This window comes from Triticum aestivum, chromosome 2B, assembly GCF_018294505.1.
Source record: "Triticum aestivum cultivar Chinese Spring chromosome 2B, IWGSC CS RefSeq v2.1, whole genome shotgun sequence".
Lineage (NCBI taxonomy): Eukaryota > Viridiplantae > Streptophyta > Magnoliopsida > Poales > Poaceae > Triticum > Triticum aestivum.
In genome coordinates, this window is record NC_057798.1 from 802,018,495 (window position 1) to 802,032,967 (window position 14,473).

The following is a 14,473-nucleotide window of genomic DNA, read 5'->3' on the forward strand; positions in this document are numbered from 1 at the left end:
GTACCAGTCTTCGCTCTTCGGCCATACAGATCTTCATGCGATTAGCCTTGAGAGCTTCTTCAGCCTTCAAGAATCCTCGTGTCAGTGTATGCGTACATACATGCCAAAGCTGCTTACATTTTCAATATTGCTTAATATTATTATTTATTTATTTTACAAATATATATATATATATATCATTTTATTTATTTATTATTATTATTAATAAATTTTTTTACAGGGGGTCTTCCCTGCCCATATGATTGATAATACCTTATCAATATTTAAAGGACCTTATGGAAATTTCTATCAATATTCGGGTCGGGTATATGTAGTTCTCTGTGTAGCCAGAGTGGCGTTTGAATGAGAACCTTGTGGCCGTAGAGAAGTGTTCCCTTTGGGTGGAACTGCCTGGGAAGACGATAGGAATTTACCCCATAAATTTGCAATTAAAACTGCTAAGTGAACGTAACTAGCTACATCTGATGCAACATAATGAAAAATATGGTGAGTACTGAGTAGGATTTTACACCTTTGCGCACATCGCCGGACGAATTGTTGGCCTCGCCAGCCTCTAAATAGATCCTGCATTAAATATATAATCGAGTTAGAACGTGAAGGTAATCATATTGAATTAAATATTGTTGTGAATAGTGGAATACTATTCCAAATAGTGTATTCAATAGTGGAGCACTATTGTGAATAGTGCCCTACCTAGTGAATAGTAAATACTATTCAAGATAAAAAGAATACCTATCTACCACTTCCACCTAATCCCAAATTAACCTAATCAAAATCTAATCACATATTAACTATTTTTATAAAAAAAATATCCCATATATTGTTGGTATCAGGTCCAGCGTTTAATCATTGAAAGGTTAAAATATTTAAACTTAGAAGTTAGCGCAGGTAAAGTAATTAATACTAAGGAAAATCTAAATATAAGGTGTAGAGTAAATCCTTCTGAAGAGCATATCTGGCATTCATCTCATAGCCAGTTAAATACGGTTGTCGATTTGATATATAACTTTTACATATCTTGGGGAAAAAGACAAGATAACTTAGACCAAAAATTTAAAAGTTTATTCAAAGAATACCAAAAGCTTGCTGATAAGTATTCAGGTTTGAATAATAAAATTGATCTAGCTTTACATAAGCTAGAGGAAGCAAAAGCAAGACAGAATATAGTTTCCAAGAATAACGATTATATTAAAGAAGAAGTGTTATCAATAGGCCGTTACTTAAGTAAAGGCAAAGAGTCACTCACACGCACTGATTCAAGACAAGATATACTTGAAATAAAAAAGTTGGTGCAAGAGGTTAAAACCTTGATTATCTCATAATTATATGACCGAATATACTCAAGCATTAAACGAAGTAGCTAAATACCTGTCACCTCCTGTCGGGTTTTCAGATCACGACTCTCCAAAAGAAGATTCCAAAGTAATAATAAGACAAAATAACACAATCATCCAACTATTAATTCAAGTATTAGATAAGCTAAAAAGTGTTCAAAGCAACAAAGAAATTGTGTTATCATCATCTGGAATAGTTGCCTCTACTAGAAATATTAATTCAGAAAAATGGACGTATCTAAAGGCTTCCTTAGACGAGACAAAACTCTCCAATTAGTAAGGCAAGATTCAAGACCTTTAGCCATGAAGCATAGATTATCATGCAAGGCTGATGATATTGATAGTATTGAAGAAGTTATAGATATACAAAGAGATCTAGAAAGATATCAGAAAGATACCCTAAGAAAAATAAAGCCACAACAAGTATATCACATGGGTATGTTTGAAAGTAAGAGTGGTCTATACAGAATATCTCGAGAAGTAGAATTAAGCGTGTTAACACATCCAGTAGATTTAAGAATTGTAAGCAAAAATATTGAAAATGAATTAAAATATTGTGGTTACAAATATATTCATCAAGGCATGTATATCATAGGAGTTAAAGGTATGACAAGGAAGAAATTAGGTGCGAAGGTTTTGATAACTTTATTAGACAGAAGATGGGAATCTGTAGATAAAGCAGCATTAGGATTTTTGGAAGGAGACATGAATGAAAATAGATTAATAACCTATATAGCTCCAGACCTAATTATGCCCGTAAAAGAATTTATTGAAAAAATGAGTTTTGGTTTCCAAACTAAAGGTTATGAAGATTTTAAAGGAACAAATTTGCTAGTAAGTATAGAATTTATAGGAAGGCTCACTAATAGAAGTAGCTCCAGATATAGAGTGAATGTGAATGACGTAATTGATAGTATGCAATCAAAAGGTATTAAATTTATGAATCCTCTTAAAATTGGCTCTGAAGAAAGAGCAGGAGAAGAATGGAAGATAGGAGAATTAATAGAGAAAAAAGAATTAAAGCAACCTGAAAACTACATAAGCTATCAAAATTGTGAAGGAAGTAGCAATATTCGATTTATGAACTATAAAGCTGCATCAATAGAAGACTCTGAATCATTTATGTCAGAATCGGAAATTAATGATGATAAGAATAAAGGTATATCTGAATGTATGGAAAAGGCTAATTTAGATGATGAAATAATTCATTGGGAAAAGAAGCTAAAGCATATTGAATGGGAATATAGTCATTCTATGACAAAGGATTGGCCGAAAATTAGAGAAAGAGAGCTATTTATCATTCGAGAAATTGCAAGGTTAAAGAAACTAAAAAGCGATAAAATGTCTGTCACTAGAAGTTCAAGCATGGAAGATAAAATTTTAGCATCCGCAGAAAGAAAAGCAAATGCGATCATTAATAAAAATTCTGTCGTTAATAATAATAATAAAGATAAGAATATTATTCAAAAAGAAGAAATTGTTAGTGAAGAAGAGCAATGGGATATCAATAATAAGTTATTATTAGAAAGTTATGAGGAAGAGGAGGAATTAATAAAAGAAATGCGGTTAGAAGATGAAAGATATGATGATTCAGAACAAAATAGTGATTTCTATAACTCACTAGATGATGTGGGACTACATAATTTAGACAATGCAATGGAAGCCATGGAAGTAGAAAGTAGTGGTAAAAGAAGAAGGGGATATGGTGAATCATCTGTGAAAAGAGAAGGAGAAAGAGAGAGACCTACCAGGACAACTGGACAATGGCCTCCAGAAAAAGATGATTACCAGCCTACATATATCCCAGGACAATATAGATACATGGGTACTAAAAGAAGAGATTTTGAAAAACCAGTGCAATTCCAAAATTACAAAAATGATGGTGCTATATTAAACCAAGCAGCTCATGACCCAATAGATTGGCCGAATATAATTAGCATATGGAAAGGTTTAATAGCACAAAAATATATACAAAACCAGTATAGCATAGCCACTAAGGTAGAAGATATGTTAACATATCTTGAAACATTTTTAGGAGAATCTGTAAAAGTTCTTTGGGAACAATGGGTAGAATCATACCCTAGTCAATATGAAGAATTAAAAAGGGCAGGAAGTAACCCTAATAACTTTGCGAATGTTATCTCAAATATGATCATAGCAGAAGATCCTGAATTAGGACATACCTCATTGCAAAATGAAAGGTTAAGAGAAATAGAAAAATTAACATTAACTAGCTGGAAAGGTATTAAAGAGTTTTCCCAGCATTATTTGTATAATGCTACTACTGCTAAACAAGGTTTTAATGTAGGCGTAGTAGAAAGATATTTTAATAAGTTGCCTGATCCCCTAGGGTCAATAATATTTGAAGAATATAAAAAGGAAACGGCGGGAAACGTGGTAAACATATCTCAAGCTGTAACATTTGTTTTCAAACAATTAAGAAAGGTGTGTACTAGTATTCAAGCCCAAAGATCTATGAAGAAATCAGATTATAATTTTTGCAATAACATAGTCCAAATACCACTTACATATGGAGAAGAAAGGCATAGGAAAAACAAATATTATAAACCACAAAGGAGAGATAATAGAAATTTTAGAACAAAGAAAAGATATTTCTTAACAAGATCAGACAATAGAGCCCCATTCTTGCATAAAAGAAATGTAAGAAGATATAATCCTAAGAAAACCTATGATAAAACATGCAGGTGTTTCATATGTAACTCACCAGATCATCTAAGTAGAACTTGCCCTAATAAAGACCAGAAAAGATACTCTAGCAAATATGAAGAACAAGAGACGGTGTTAATTATAGATAGCGTTAATGAAAATATATTAGTATGTGATGATGAAATAAAAGACGATGAGTCAATATATTCAATTATAGAAACAGATGAAGTAGAAAATGAGGCTCCAGAATATGAATCAAGTGAAGATGAAATAGACCTAATAGATGATTTAGCCGGTTTAAAAATTGAAATGATGAACCAAGTAGATTGTGAACATGATTGGATTAGAGGAAAAGGTGATTATAACATAAAATGTGCTTTCTGTATATATTATCCAAGCCAAGATAATAGGTTTACATGTAGCTTGTGTTTAAAACAAGCATGTGCCTCATGTCTAAGAGCCAATAATCAAAAGTGGAGACAAGAGATAGAATTGGAACCAGAAGAGCGAATATTATCCAATAGGGTTAGAAATTTAGAAAATAGAATAAATAAGCTAGAAAAACTTAAAGATGAGTTAGAAAATAGTAAAGAGGAAAATGATAATGTTCCAAAAAAAACAGAAATGAAAGAGCAAATGGTAACAGTAAGGGATAAAAAAGGAGACAAATTAATACAATTGAAAGATGCAATTACTAGTTTTGGAAACAAATATATTGTTCGATTACCATTCAAAGAAGTGTTAGGAATAAGGATCCCAGTTAAGATTGTTCTGAAGCCAAATATTTCATATAAAGTACTGGCACTATTAGATACTGGTTGCACTAAAACTATCATCGATGATAAATATTTTATGAGATGTCCCGAAATAGTTGAAACTATAGATGATAATAAAGCTGAAGTATCTACCGATATGTCAGGAATAAAGAAGATCCATAACCAGCTAGCATATAATATTGAAGCTTACATAAATGGCACAAAATATATAATAGATGAAATTACAATAAGAGATTTGTCAGTAATAAATGATGACATGATAATAGGGTTAAGATTTTTACAACAATCTTTACAAACCACAATCATACATGAAGAGGGGGTAACATTTATTCCTTATCAAAATAATGTTCCATACATATCTGAAGTGCGAAAACAAAGAAAGTCCTTACAAAATGTAGAAATATCTAATTTAGATGATGAATATAGCACAAGTCCAGATCCCCTTGAATTCTGTAAAGACGAAGAACTTAGTGAGACCATAGAAGAATATCATATAGAAAATACATGTACTGAATGCATTGGGTTGCAATCATTCTCTCCAAATTGATATAGAGATATAAAATCTAAAAAGGATATAGATAAGATTGTGCAAAGACTAGAAAGTATACAAATTATTGGAGAAATACCAATGAAACATTGGGATAAGAACTCTATAGTTTGCAAAATAAATATCATAAATCCAGATTATATAATTAAGTCAGGACCAATAGAAGCAACTCCTAAAGATATCGAAGAGTTCAAAATGCATATTGAAGAGTTATTAAAGTTAAAAGCTATAAGAGAAAGCAGAAGCCCTCATCGATCTGCTGCTTTTATAGTTAGAAATCATGCTGAAGAAGTTAGAGGTAAATCTAGAATGGTAATTAACTTTAAAAGGCTTAATGATAATACAGTTGACGATGCATACAACATACCTAATAAGCAGGAATGGATTAACAGAATACAAGGAAGTAAATATTTCTCCAAATTCGATTTAAAGGCAGGATTTTGGCAAGTAAAAATGGCTGAAGAATCTATTCCATGGACAGCATTTACTTGTCCACAAGGCCATTATGAATGGCTAGTAATGCCATTAGGCCTAAAGAATGCACCTGCACTATTTCAAAGAAAGATGCAAAATATATTTAATGAGAATCAAGCATTTATATTAGTATACATAGATGATTTGTTAGTATTCTCAAAATCATACAAAGAGCATATAGCCCATCTTGAAGTGTTCTTTCGAAAGGTAGAACAAAATGGGCTCATACTATCTAAAAAGAAGATGGAGATTTGCAAAGAGAAAATAAATTTCCTTGGTCATGAAATAGGAGAAGGAAAAATATATCTACAAGAACATATTGCAAAGAAAATATTAGAGTTTCCTGATAATATGAGTGATAAAAAGGTTTTACAACAGTTCTTAGGAATTGTAAACTATGCGCGAAACTATATAGATAACTTAGCAAAGCTAGCAGGACCTTTATATGCTAAATTAAGAAAAAATGGTCAAAGATACTTCAATTCTGAAGATATAAAATTAGTAAAGGCCATCAAGGAAAAGGTCGGGAATTTAAAACCCCTAGAATTGCCTCTAGAAGACAATTATTTTATAATTGAGACAGATGCATCTAAGGTAGGATGGGGTGCGATACTAAAACAAAAGCCCAATAAATACTCTCCAAAGGGAGATGAAAAAATATGCAGATATGCTTCAGGAAGTTACAAATTAAAGACGGTAAATAATATTGATAGAGAAATTCTTGCAGTTGTAAATGCAATAAATGCATTTAGGTTATATCTAGGATTTAAAGAATTTACAGTACGAACAGACTGTGAAGCCATATGCCGATATTACAATAAAATTAATAGTAAGAAAAGCTCAACCAGAAGATGGGTCTTATTTGAAGACACCATAGCTGGGAATGGTTATAAAGTTATTTTTGAGCATATTAAGGGGAAGGATAATACCTTACCTGACATATTTTCTCGTGCATCAAATTTGCAGGAATGAGGAAAGGATTATTCGCCAACAAGGATGAATATCTCTTCTTTGGAGAAGAAAATAGGCTGAAAATGTTTCAGCCAAATACATTCAATTTTAAGCCAAAATCCCATATTAAGCTCGATGAAGCTCAAAGATGCATATTGGATAACTTTTGGTTCCAATATACTCGCAAAAGAGAGGAACAAGGATATTTTTTATCAATTCTCAACAGTTTGGCTGAATATTTTAATGAATTAAACAAAAATGTGCCAAAGCCAGCAAAGGTTGAAATACCAAAAGGAGAAACTCTATATCTTATATTTGATGGAAACAAACCTGGCATATATTTGGAATGGGAGAATATTATGATTGAAAAATTAGATGCAAAAAGAAATGGACAAGATTTAACATTCAAAAGATATTACAGTATAGATGAGGCCTTACTTTGGGCAAGGAAGGTATTAGGACCAGATTATTATATTGACCCAAAGGCTAAAAACTATATCCAAATGAAAAGAGGCATACCTGCTTCACCAACTCCCACAAAGGGGGAGGCATCAAGCTCAAACAATATAAAGAAAGAAGAATCCCCAAAATATAAGACATATCAAGAATGCCTTCTAAAGGGGCTTGACCCTTTAGACAGTGAATACATAGATCAAGAAATGGATAAAAGGTTTGAAGAATTTTCAAAGATAATAAAGAAAGAATTAAAGGAGGAAATATTAAAAGAATTAAGGCAAGAAGTGGATGAAAAATTTAAAGAAATAAAGAAAGAATGTGATGAAAAATATGATTTCAATCTGTTAAATGATGATGATCATATGGACATAGCAGGGCATGGGCAGCGACCTGAATAAAGCCCAAACTGCATATATTGATATTGCTATCAATTATTCGGGCGCGGAGGACATATACCCGACTCGAATATTGATAGAAATTCCCATAAGGTCCTTTAAATATTGATAAGGTATTATCAATCATATGGGCAGGGGAGACCCCATGTAAAAAAATTTAATAATAATAATAATAAATAAATAAAATGATATATATATATATATATATATATTTGTAAAATAAATAAATAATAATATTAAGTAATATTGAAAATGTAAGTAGCCTTGGCATGTATGTACGCATACACTGACACGAGGATTCTTCAAGGCTGAAGAAGCTCTCAAGGCTAATCGCATGAAGACCTGTATGGCCGAAGAGCGAAGACTGGTACACAAAGACTAGCCAATTATTCACCGAGAGACAATGCCACGTGAAGAAAGCAAAGATTCCTGAAGATTGAAACTTGTCGGCACTCTCTCGCACTTTTCTATATTATTAAAAGGACACGCTTATACCCTAGTAGGACACGTGTGCATGCTACCGTGGGTAAAATAAGTGAAGAAAGGGTCCCGAAGGCCACCTTGCAGCCACCCCTCGCGGCTATAAAAGGAGACGCTGGGCTCAAGAAGAGAACACAAGAGACGGGAGAGCACGGAGCACTCAAAGCATCGAGACTCTCCACCAGAGCACCACTTCCTTCGTAGTCTACCCACCACCACTACTAGTAGAATAGCCAAAAAGGCGCTTAGTTCGCCAAGAGTTTGAAGGTAATTTCCTAGTTGTGTGTAATCCCTTCGGGGCCTCCCGAAAGGGAAAATCATATGTAAATTATGTTGTTGAAATGATGTAGTTTCTTGGTTTCACTTAGTGCTTTTATTTATGAATTTATGGGACGAGTTCTTATGCTAGGGATCCTATAGAAGAAACCTCTGCGTGTGTAGTTTTCTGTGTAGCCAGAGTGGCATTTGAATGAGAACCTTGTGGCCGTAGAGAAGTGTTCCCTTTGGGTGGAACTGCCTGGGAAGACGATAGGAATTTACCCCATAAATTTGCAATTAAAACTGCTAAGTGAACGTAACTAGCTACATCTGATGCAACATAATGAAAAATATGGTGAGTACTGAGTAGGATTTTACATCTTTGCGCACATCGCCGGACGAATTGTTGGCCTCGCCAGCCTCTAAATAGATCCTGCATTAAATATATAATCGAGTTAGAACGTGAAGGTAATCATATTGAATTAAATATTGTTGTGAATAGTGAAATACTATTCCAAATAGTGTATTCAATAGTGGAGCACTATTGTGAATAGTGCCCTACCTGGTGAATAGTAAATACTATTCAAGATAAAAAGAATACCTGTCTACCACTTCCACCTAATCCCAAATTAACCTAATCAAAATCTAATCACATAGTAACTATTTTTATAAAAAAAAATTATCCCATATATTGTTGGTAAAAAATTATCCCATATATATCCAAAGAAGAGATATCCAATATATATACTAATTGGATTAGATGCACTATACGTGTCTCCATGATAATCCACATCATTAAAATTATTTACACCATTGATCTATATAACAGATAAATCTTGACCCCATGATTTATGTTACTCTCACAGTGAAAAAAAGACTCACAAAATACGTGACAAAGACCAAACCGGAACTTGCCCTTTAAAAAACACTGAACTAGCCTACACTCATTGTTCCATCCTTACAGCCGTGATAGTTTAGGAGTCCAGAATACCTTTACAAACAGCCCCACGTACCTCTCGCTAAAGAAATCCAGGCGTACATCTCCTTCTCTTTTTTGAACACAGTACAGACACAAGCCCTCATATACACGCGCATACACTCATCCTTATGAACCAATATTTTAAATAGCACGCTATTTCGCCGTTATAACGCGGGTATAGCATATTTGGAAGGGAGACGTTACGTTTTGACAAAATCGGACGCTACGGCGCTAATCGCGTATTTAGCGCGCTACACACGCTATAACGTTGTAACGTTGTAACGTTACAATGTGCAAACCATGCAAAACTGAAATAAGCACAGCCCAGCAGGCCCAGCAGGCCAAAACCAACCCACGGCCACTAACTTTCTCACTCCTTTTATCAGATTCTCCCACGAGACCTAACCAGCAGGCCCAGGTGGCTGCCCCAGTGGCTGTTGATGTTAGAGACTCTTAAAACTATGGTTGTTGATGTTTGAGACTTACTATGTTTATGTGCTGGATTTGGCCCTTATGCATATATTGCTTGCTCCTATGAAAAAAATAGTTGCTTAAATACTTTATTTTTAGATATATTTGATTTTTTTTGCAAACGCTATTTTGAAATATTGCACGCTATTAGCGCGCTATAACTTGTGTAGCATTTAGAGAAGGGCCTCGCTATATTTTATAGCACGCTATTTAAAATATTGCTATGAACGCACACACGCACACCCTACCTCCGAAAGACCGAGCCGGCATATCATCTTGAAATTTACGAAGTCACCGTAGGCACCTCATCATCGAGGGAACGTCTCCTCCCACTGAATGCACATCGCCGTAAATCCTGAAATAAATTCAGGAATAAATGCGAGCACCAGGATTTGAACCCTGGTGGGCTGGGGATACCACAGTCCCTCTAACCATCCACCTCTAGCACCGTATCCTCAAGATCGACATGGCCTATACGTCGCTCCTCGCCCTTGCCATACAGCGGGCCAAAGTCCACCCCCTCCTCGCCGGCTCCGCCATGGTTTTCTCAAGATCCCCGTTGCCTCCACTTCGCATCTCTTCTGTACAGCCGGCCGTCCACCCCCTCCTCCATGTTCTCATCGCATGAGGCTCTACCGGCCAAGGTCTCCACGACTTCCTCCAGGTTTTCATCGTATCCAAGCTTGCCAATGGGTCGCCTCATTCATTAGTTTTGTCCTTGATAAAACGAACAAACAGGTCTGAACATGTTCCCAACCCGCGATTGGACAAGGAGATAGTGCTTCTCTTGATAGATCGTTGCTGTTGCAAGATGATGGAAGCAATTTCTACAGATTTAAGCGTGCCAATGCTCCGGTGACCTTCCGATAAACATATCTACAGTTTCATGTTACTGTTTTTATCGTTTTACTTTTTATTTATTTGAACAAGATATCAACACTGATGTTATGGTTTAACAGATCGAGCATCCTGCAAAAACAAATATGGAGTGTCCATCCACTAAAATCATCACTGCTTATTTTCCTTATGTTAGTAAAGAATTAACAAGAATATGAGCAGTATTCAAGAAGTTGATCTATTAATTGGCGCCCTTCAATACTATGGCTTTTAAAAAGAATAGACAGATCAAGCTGAAAGACGTCCAATAGATCAATAGATCATGTAGCATCCGCTTACTTGCTTATTTTTTGGAACATATATAATCTCTTCGGGCGAGGTTAATTAGGATAAAGATATGAATTATAATAAGCTTATTTTGATTCTGAAGTTTCTATTTTCACATGTTTTTTAAGTTTTGAGTTAATGGACTGTGTTCAAATGTAGACGTCCACTTTGCGCCCTGGCTATCGACTTATTTCTTCATTAAGGTGTTGATCCGCTGTAATGATTAGTTACTCTGAAGATTGAGAGTTTTATTTCTTCATGCATCATCGAGGTAAGACAAAGACCAGAATCTCCATAGACTGAAAATCATTCCTTGCACGGTGAAATAATGCTTAGAGATTGAAAGATTTTATTTGTAATTATGTCTGTTCTGTGGAGACACAAGTATTTATTGGTCCATCTGACAAGATAGAATTAGTAGTTATCTATGTATATCCCCTTTATTAGACTGGCATCAAAAGTAATGACAAGGAGTTGATATGTTGTTGAAAAAAGAAAACAATACAACATACCACATTGATATATTTGCTGCATGTATCAAACAGTAGGGTATGTGTCATTGTAGTTTCTTAATGGTGGAAGACTGAAGCTTCTATCCCATACCATTCAACGTGTATTTCTTCAAGTGAATTTCTTTCTATCTCCCATGGACTCATGGTGCACCTATCAGTTGGAAAAACTGATCATTACATATAGAGAACTAAAGGAGTGGACGACATATAATATTTAAGAGAGGCAGTGATGCTACATTGAAAGCTTAGGTTATTTGTTTACTTTTTGCTAAGAAATAAGTATAAATAATTATCTATACATGAAAACTTGGAAATACATAAATTGTACTCTTGGCACCAAAATTGCTTATTTATGTAGGAGAAGAAAAAGATTCACGGTTCCTGTCCTCTCCACCGCTTCTATTGCAGATGAAACTTTGATCTTTCCCTTCAGGGTAAAATGGATTATCTGAGAGTTTCCGATCCCATATTGGTATCCGATGTTCCGATAAGATTATGTTTACTTATTGTTTAGTCTTTTTCTTTGGACAGGATTTTTGTCTCAAGTGTAACCCGAACATATGAAGGGATACTAAGCTTTGCTATTTCCATTTTTTTATTTGTAGGAAGTATGGACACATAGAAGTAAGACTAAATTTGTCTATGTTAATATCTAATTCTGAAAATGCACAAGGAAAATTTTCAGTCTTGCAATCGTAATTTATGTCATCGTAGTTTTTCTTTTCTGCTGTTGTGCCAACTGATTTGATGGCATACTTTCCTCCTCTGCATCTTGCTGCTGCTGGGCTCTACTGTCTATTCTTTGATGAGGGAAAAACTAGACTGAGGAGTGCATGGCGACCACCTGCTGATGCCTCACCGGCTACGAACAACCGTTCTATGAGATTGGATGCCGAAATTACAATGTGTTACACTCAACCATGCAGCGATTAATGTTTTTTTTTGAACCACCCTTTTTAGACTTTTGATTTCAGTTAACGTCACATTGCTTCGCTTTAATATGTGTCCGCTTCCATTGTTTAATCTACCAGGTGTTCCAACGTACTACAGCCTGAGCGTGTAGGATAGAATATGATTTTATTCTACATTATTGCTTTACGACTTCTGAACTTCACAAGTTAGTTTGATATCATATGGATGTCAACAATATTACTTGCAGCAAGTCTGTCGATTCCTGTTAGATGTCGGCCTCTACGATTCGAGGTACATAATTCATACTACTTAGATAGATTATTCTAGCAATATGAAAATTTGATCTCTTTAAGTCTACATAAATTTTGTGGTGCGTACAACGTCCATAGCAGCTTCTACTATGGTGTATTGCTGTCGTCTGATCAGACGATGCGCTGGATAGAGCCTGCAAGCAGGTTTGGAGCAGCATGAAACGGAAGAGGCAGTATGGCTCACAAAGTGACACTTACATGCCATCACGTGAAAGGTCACGCTGAGGTCCTGTTCATCTATAACATAAATTGTGTACGATGTCTAAGTTAATCATATTTAACACCATGTAAAATAAGATATTATTTGCACAACTATTCTAACAATAATAGGCCAGTACGAGGAAATAAATACGTTTTATATTGTCAGCTAGATCCTTATCTGGGTATGATGATGTAAGCAAACATGAGGAAATAAACAATTACTTACAAGAGAGTGGATTATCCAAACTTGGGTGTTTCAGTTTGTCATGCAAACATGTGTGTGGGTCCTGAAGATGTTAGATTATTTATACTTATCAGTTAATGAAGATAGCAACTCCATGCAGTTGATCAATGAACTTGAGAATTTATACAGGTTCACTTTCCACTTCTCCCTCTTTTAATCCACTTCTCCCTCTTTTAATTCTATGTGGCTTTGCTTGGATAGTTATAGGTTGGGTCTGACACTCTTCGTAAATATAACTCCATTTACGTTCTATTGTTCCGTGGGGAACATGATTGCTTATATAGCCGTAGAAACAAACATCTGAATCGACATCGACATGAGTTCTATCTATAAAATTTAGTTCTTATATTTCCGTATTTATGGTTAAATATTTTGTGATATATATGAAGTTTAATTTTAATTTTCACGTGGAAACATCCATGGAAATCCGAAGACAAAAACAATTCAAAATATAAGTGAAAAAGACCTATAAAGTGAATCAACAAGAATGTATGCTGGTATATTTACTAATACAATATTGGTCAAAAAGTAGATAAATGTCTAGCCTGTGCTGGTACATGGTTGATGACTAGTATCCAACAAACCCGATGAGTTGACGGATCAAACTCACGACCTGAAAAGTCGACCACCTGTTGCTAGCCACAAACAACTTCTACTAACCAATGTCTAGCGCGAATGTATAAGAACATACTACAACATCACATTCCAAACAAATTTTTTTCTGGTCTGTGTCGAACTTCTCAAAAAAATGTATTCCAAAATATTCTTCTAAATGTGAATAATTTTTGAGTCCTGATTTTATTATAAAATGCAAGCGCTTTTTTGAAAAAATTGTTAAATTATTAAAGGAAAAAATTGAAATAGGAAGATTTTTTGAATTTCACAAACATTTTTCAAAACAGGAATCATTTTTAATGAGGAAAAGCGAACATTTTTCAATAAAAAGAATATTGTTCGAATTTCTATTGTTTTATAAAATGCAATTTATTTTAAAAAATTTCAACAATTCAGAAAACATTTTATGAAACACGAACATTTTTTGGATTTTGAACAAAATTGTAATGAGAATAAAAATTTAAAGTTCCAAATATTTTTAAAAATAGGAAGAAAATTTGAAACTTTGAAGATCTAACGAAAATTTGAATGAAAAAAGAAATTCTGGAAAAAATATAAATATAAATTTATGGGGAAAAGGGAAAAAATTGGAAGGGAAAAAATAAAAATAGAAAAAGAACACAGAAAAAAAATGAAAATAGGCAGGCCCAATCTAGGGCGACCTATGCGAAGTTCCAACTTTTTGTGGTGTTGCGGGACGAGAGCTCCTATGCGCCGCTCGCTGCG

The 14,473-nt window shown here is 34.4% G+C and overlaps 1 long non-coding RNA gene across 1 annotated transcript; it reads left to right on the plus strand.

The window, feature by feature from the left end:
• Positions 1 to 8,139: 8,139 nt before the first annotated feature.
• On the plus strand, positions 8,140 to 13,118 carry LOC123047540 (uncharacterized). Its single transcript, XR_006423020.1, has 2 exons — positions 8,140 to 8,347; positions 11,112 to 13,118. It is a non-coding gene; the product is annotated as an uncharacterized lncRNA (long non-coding RNA).
• The last annotated feature ends 1,355 nt before the right edge of the window (positions 13,119 to 14,473 follow it).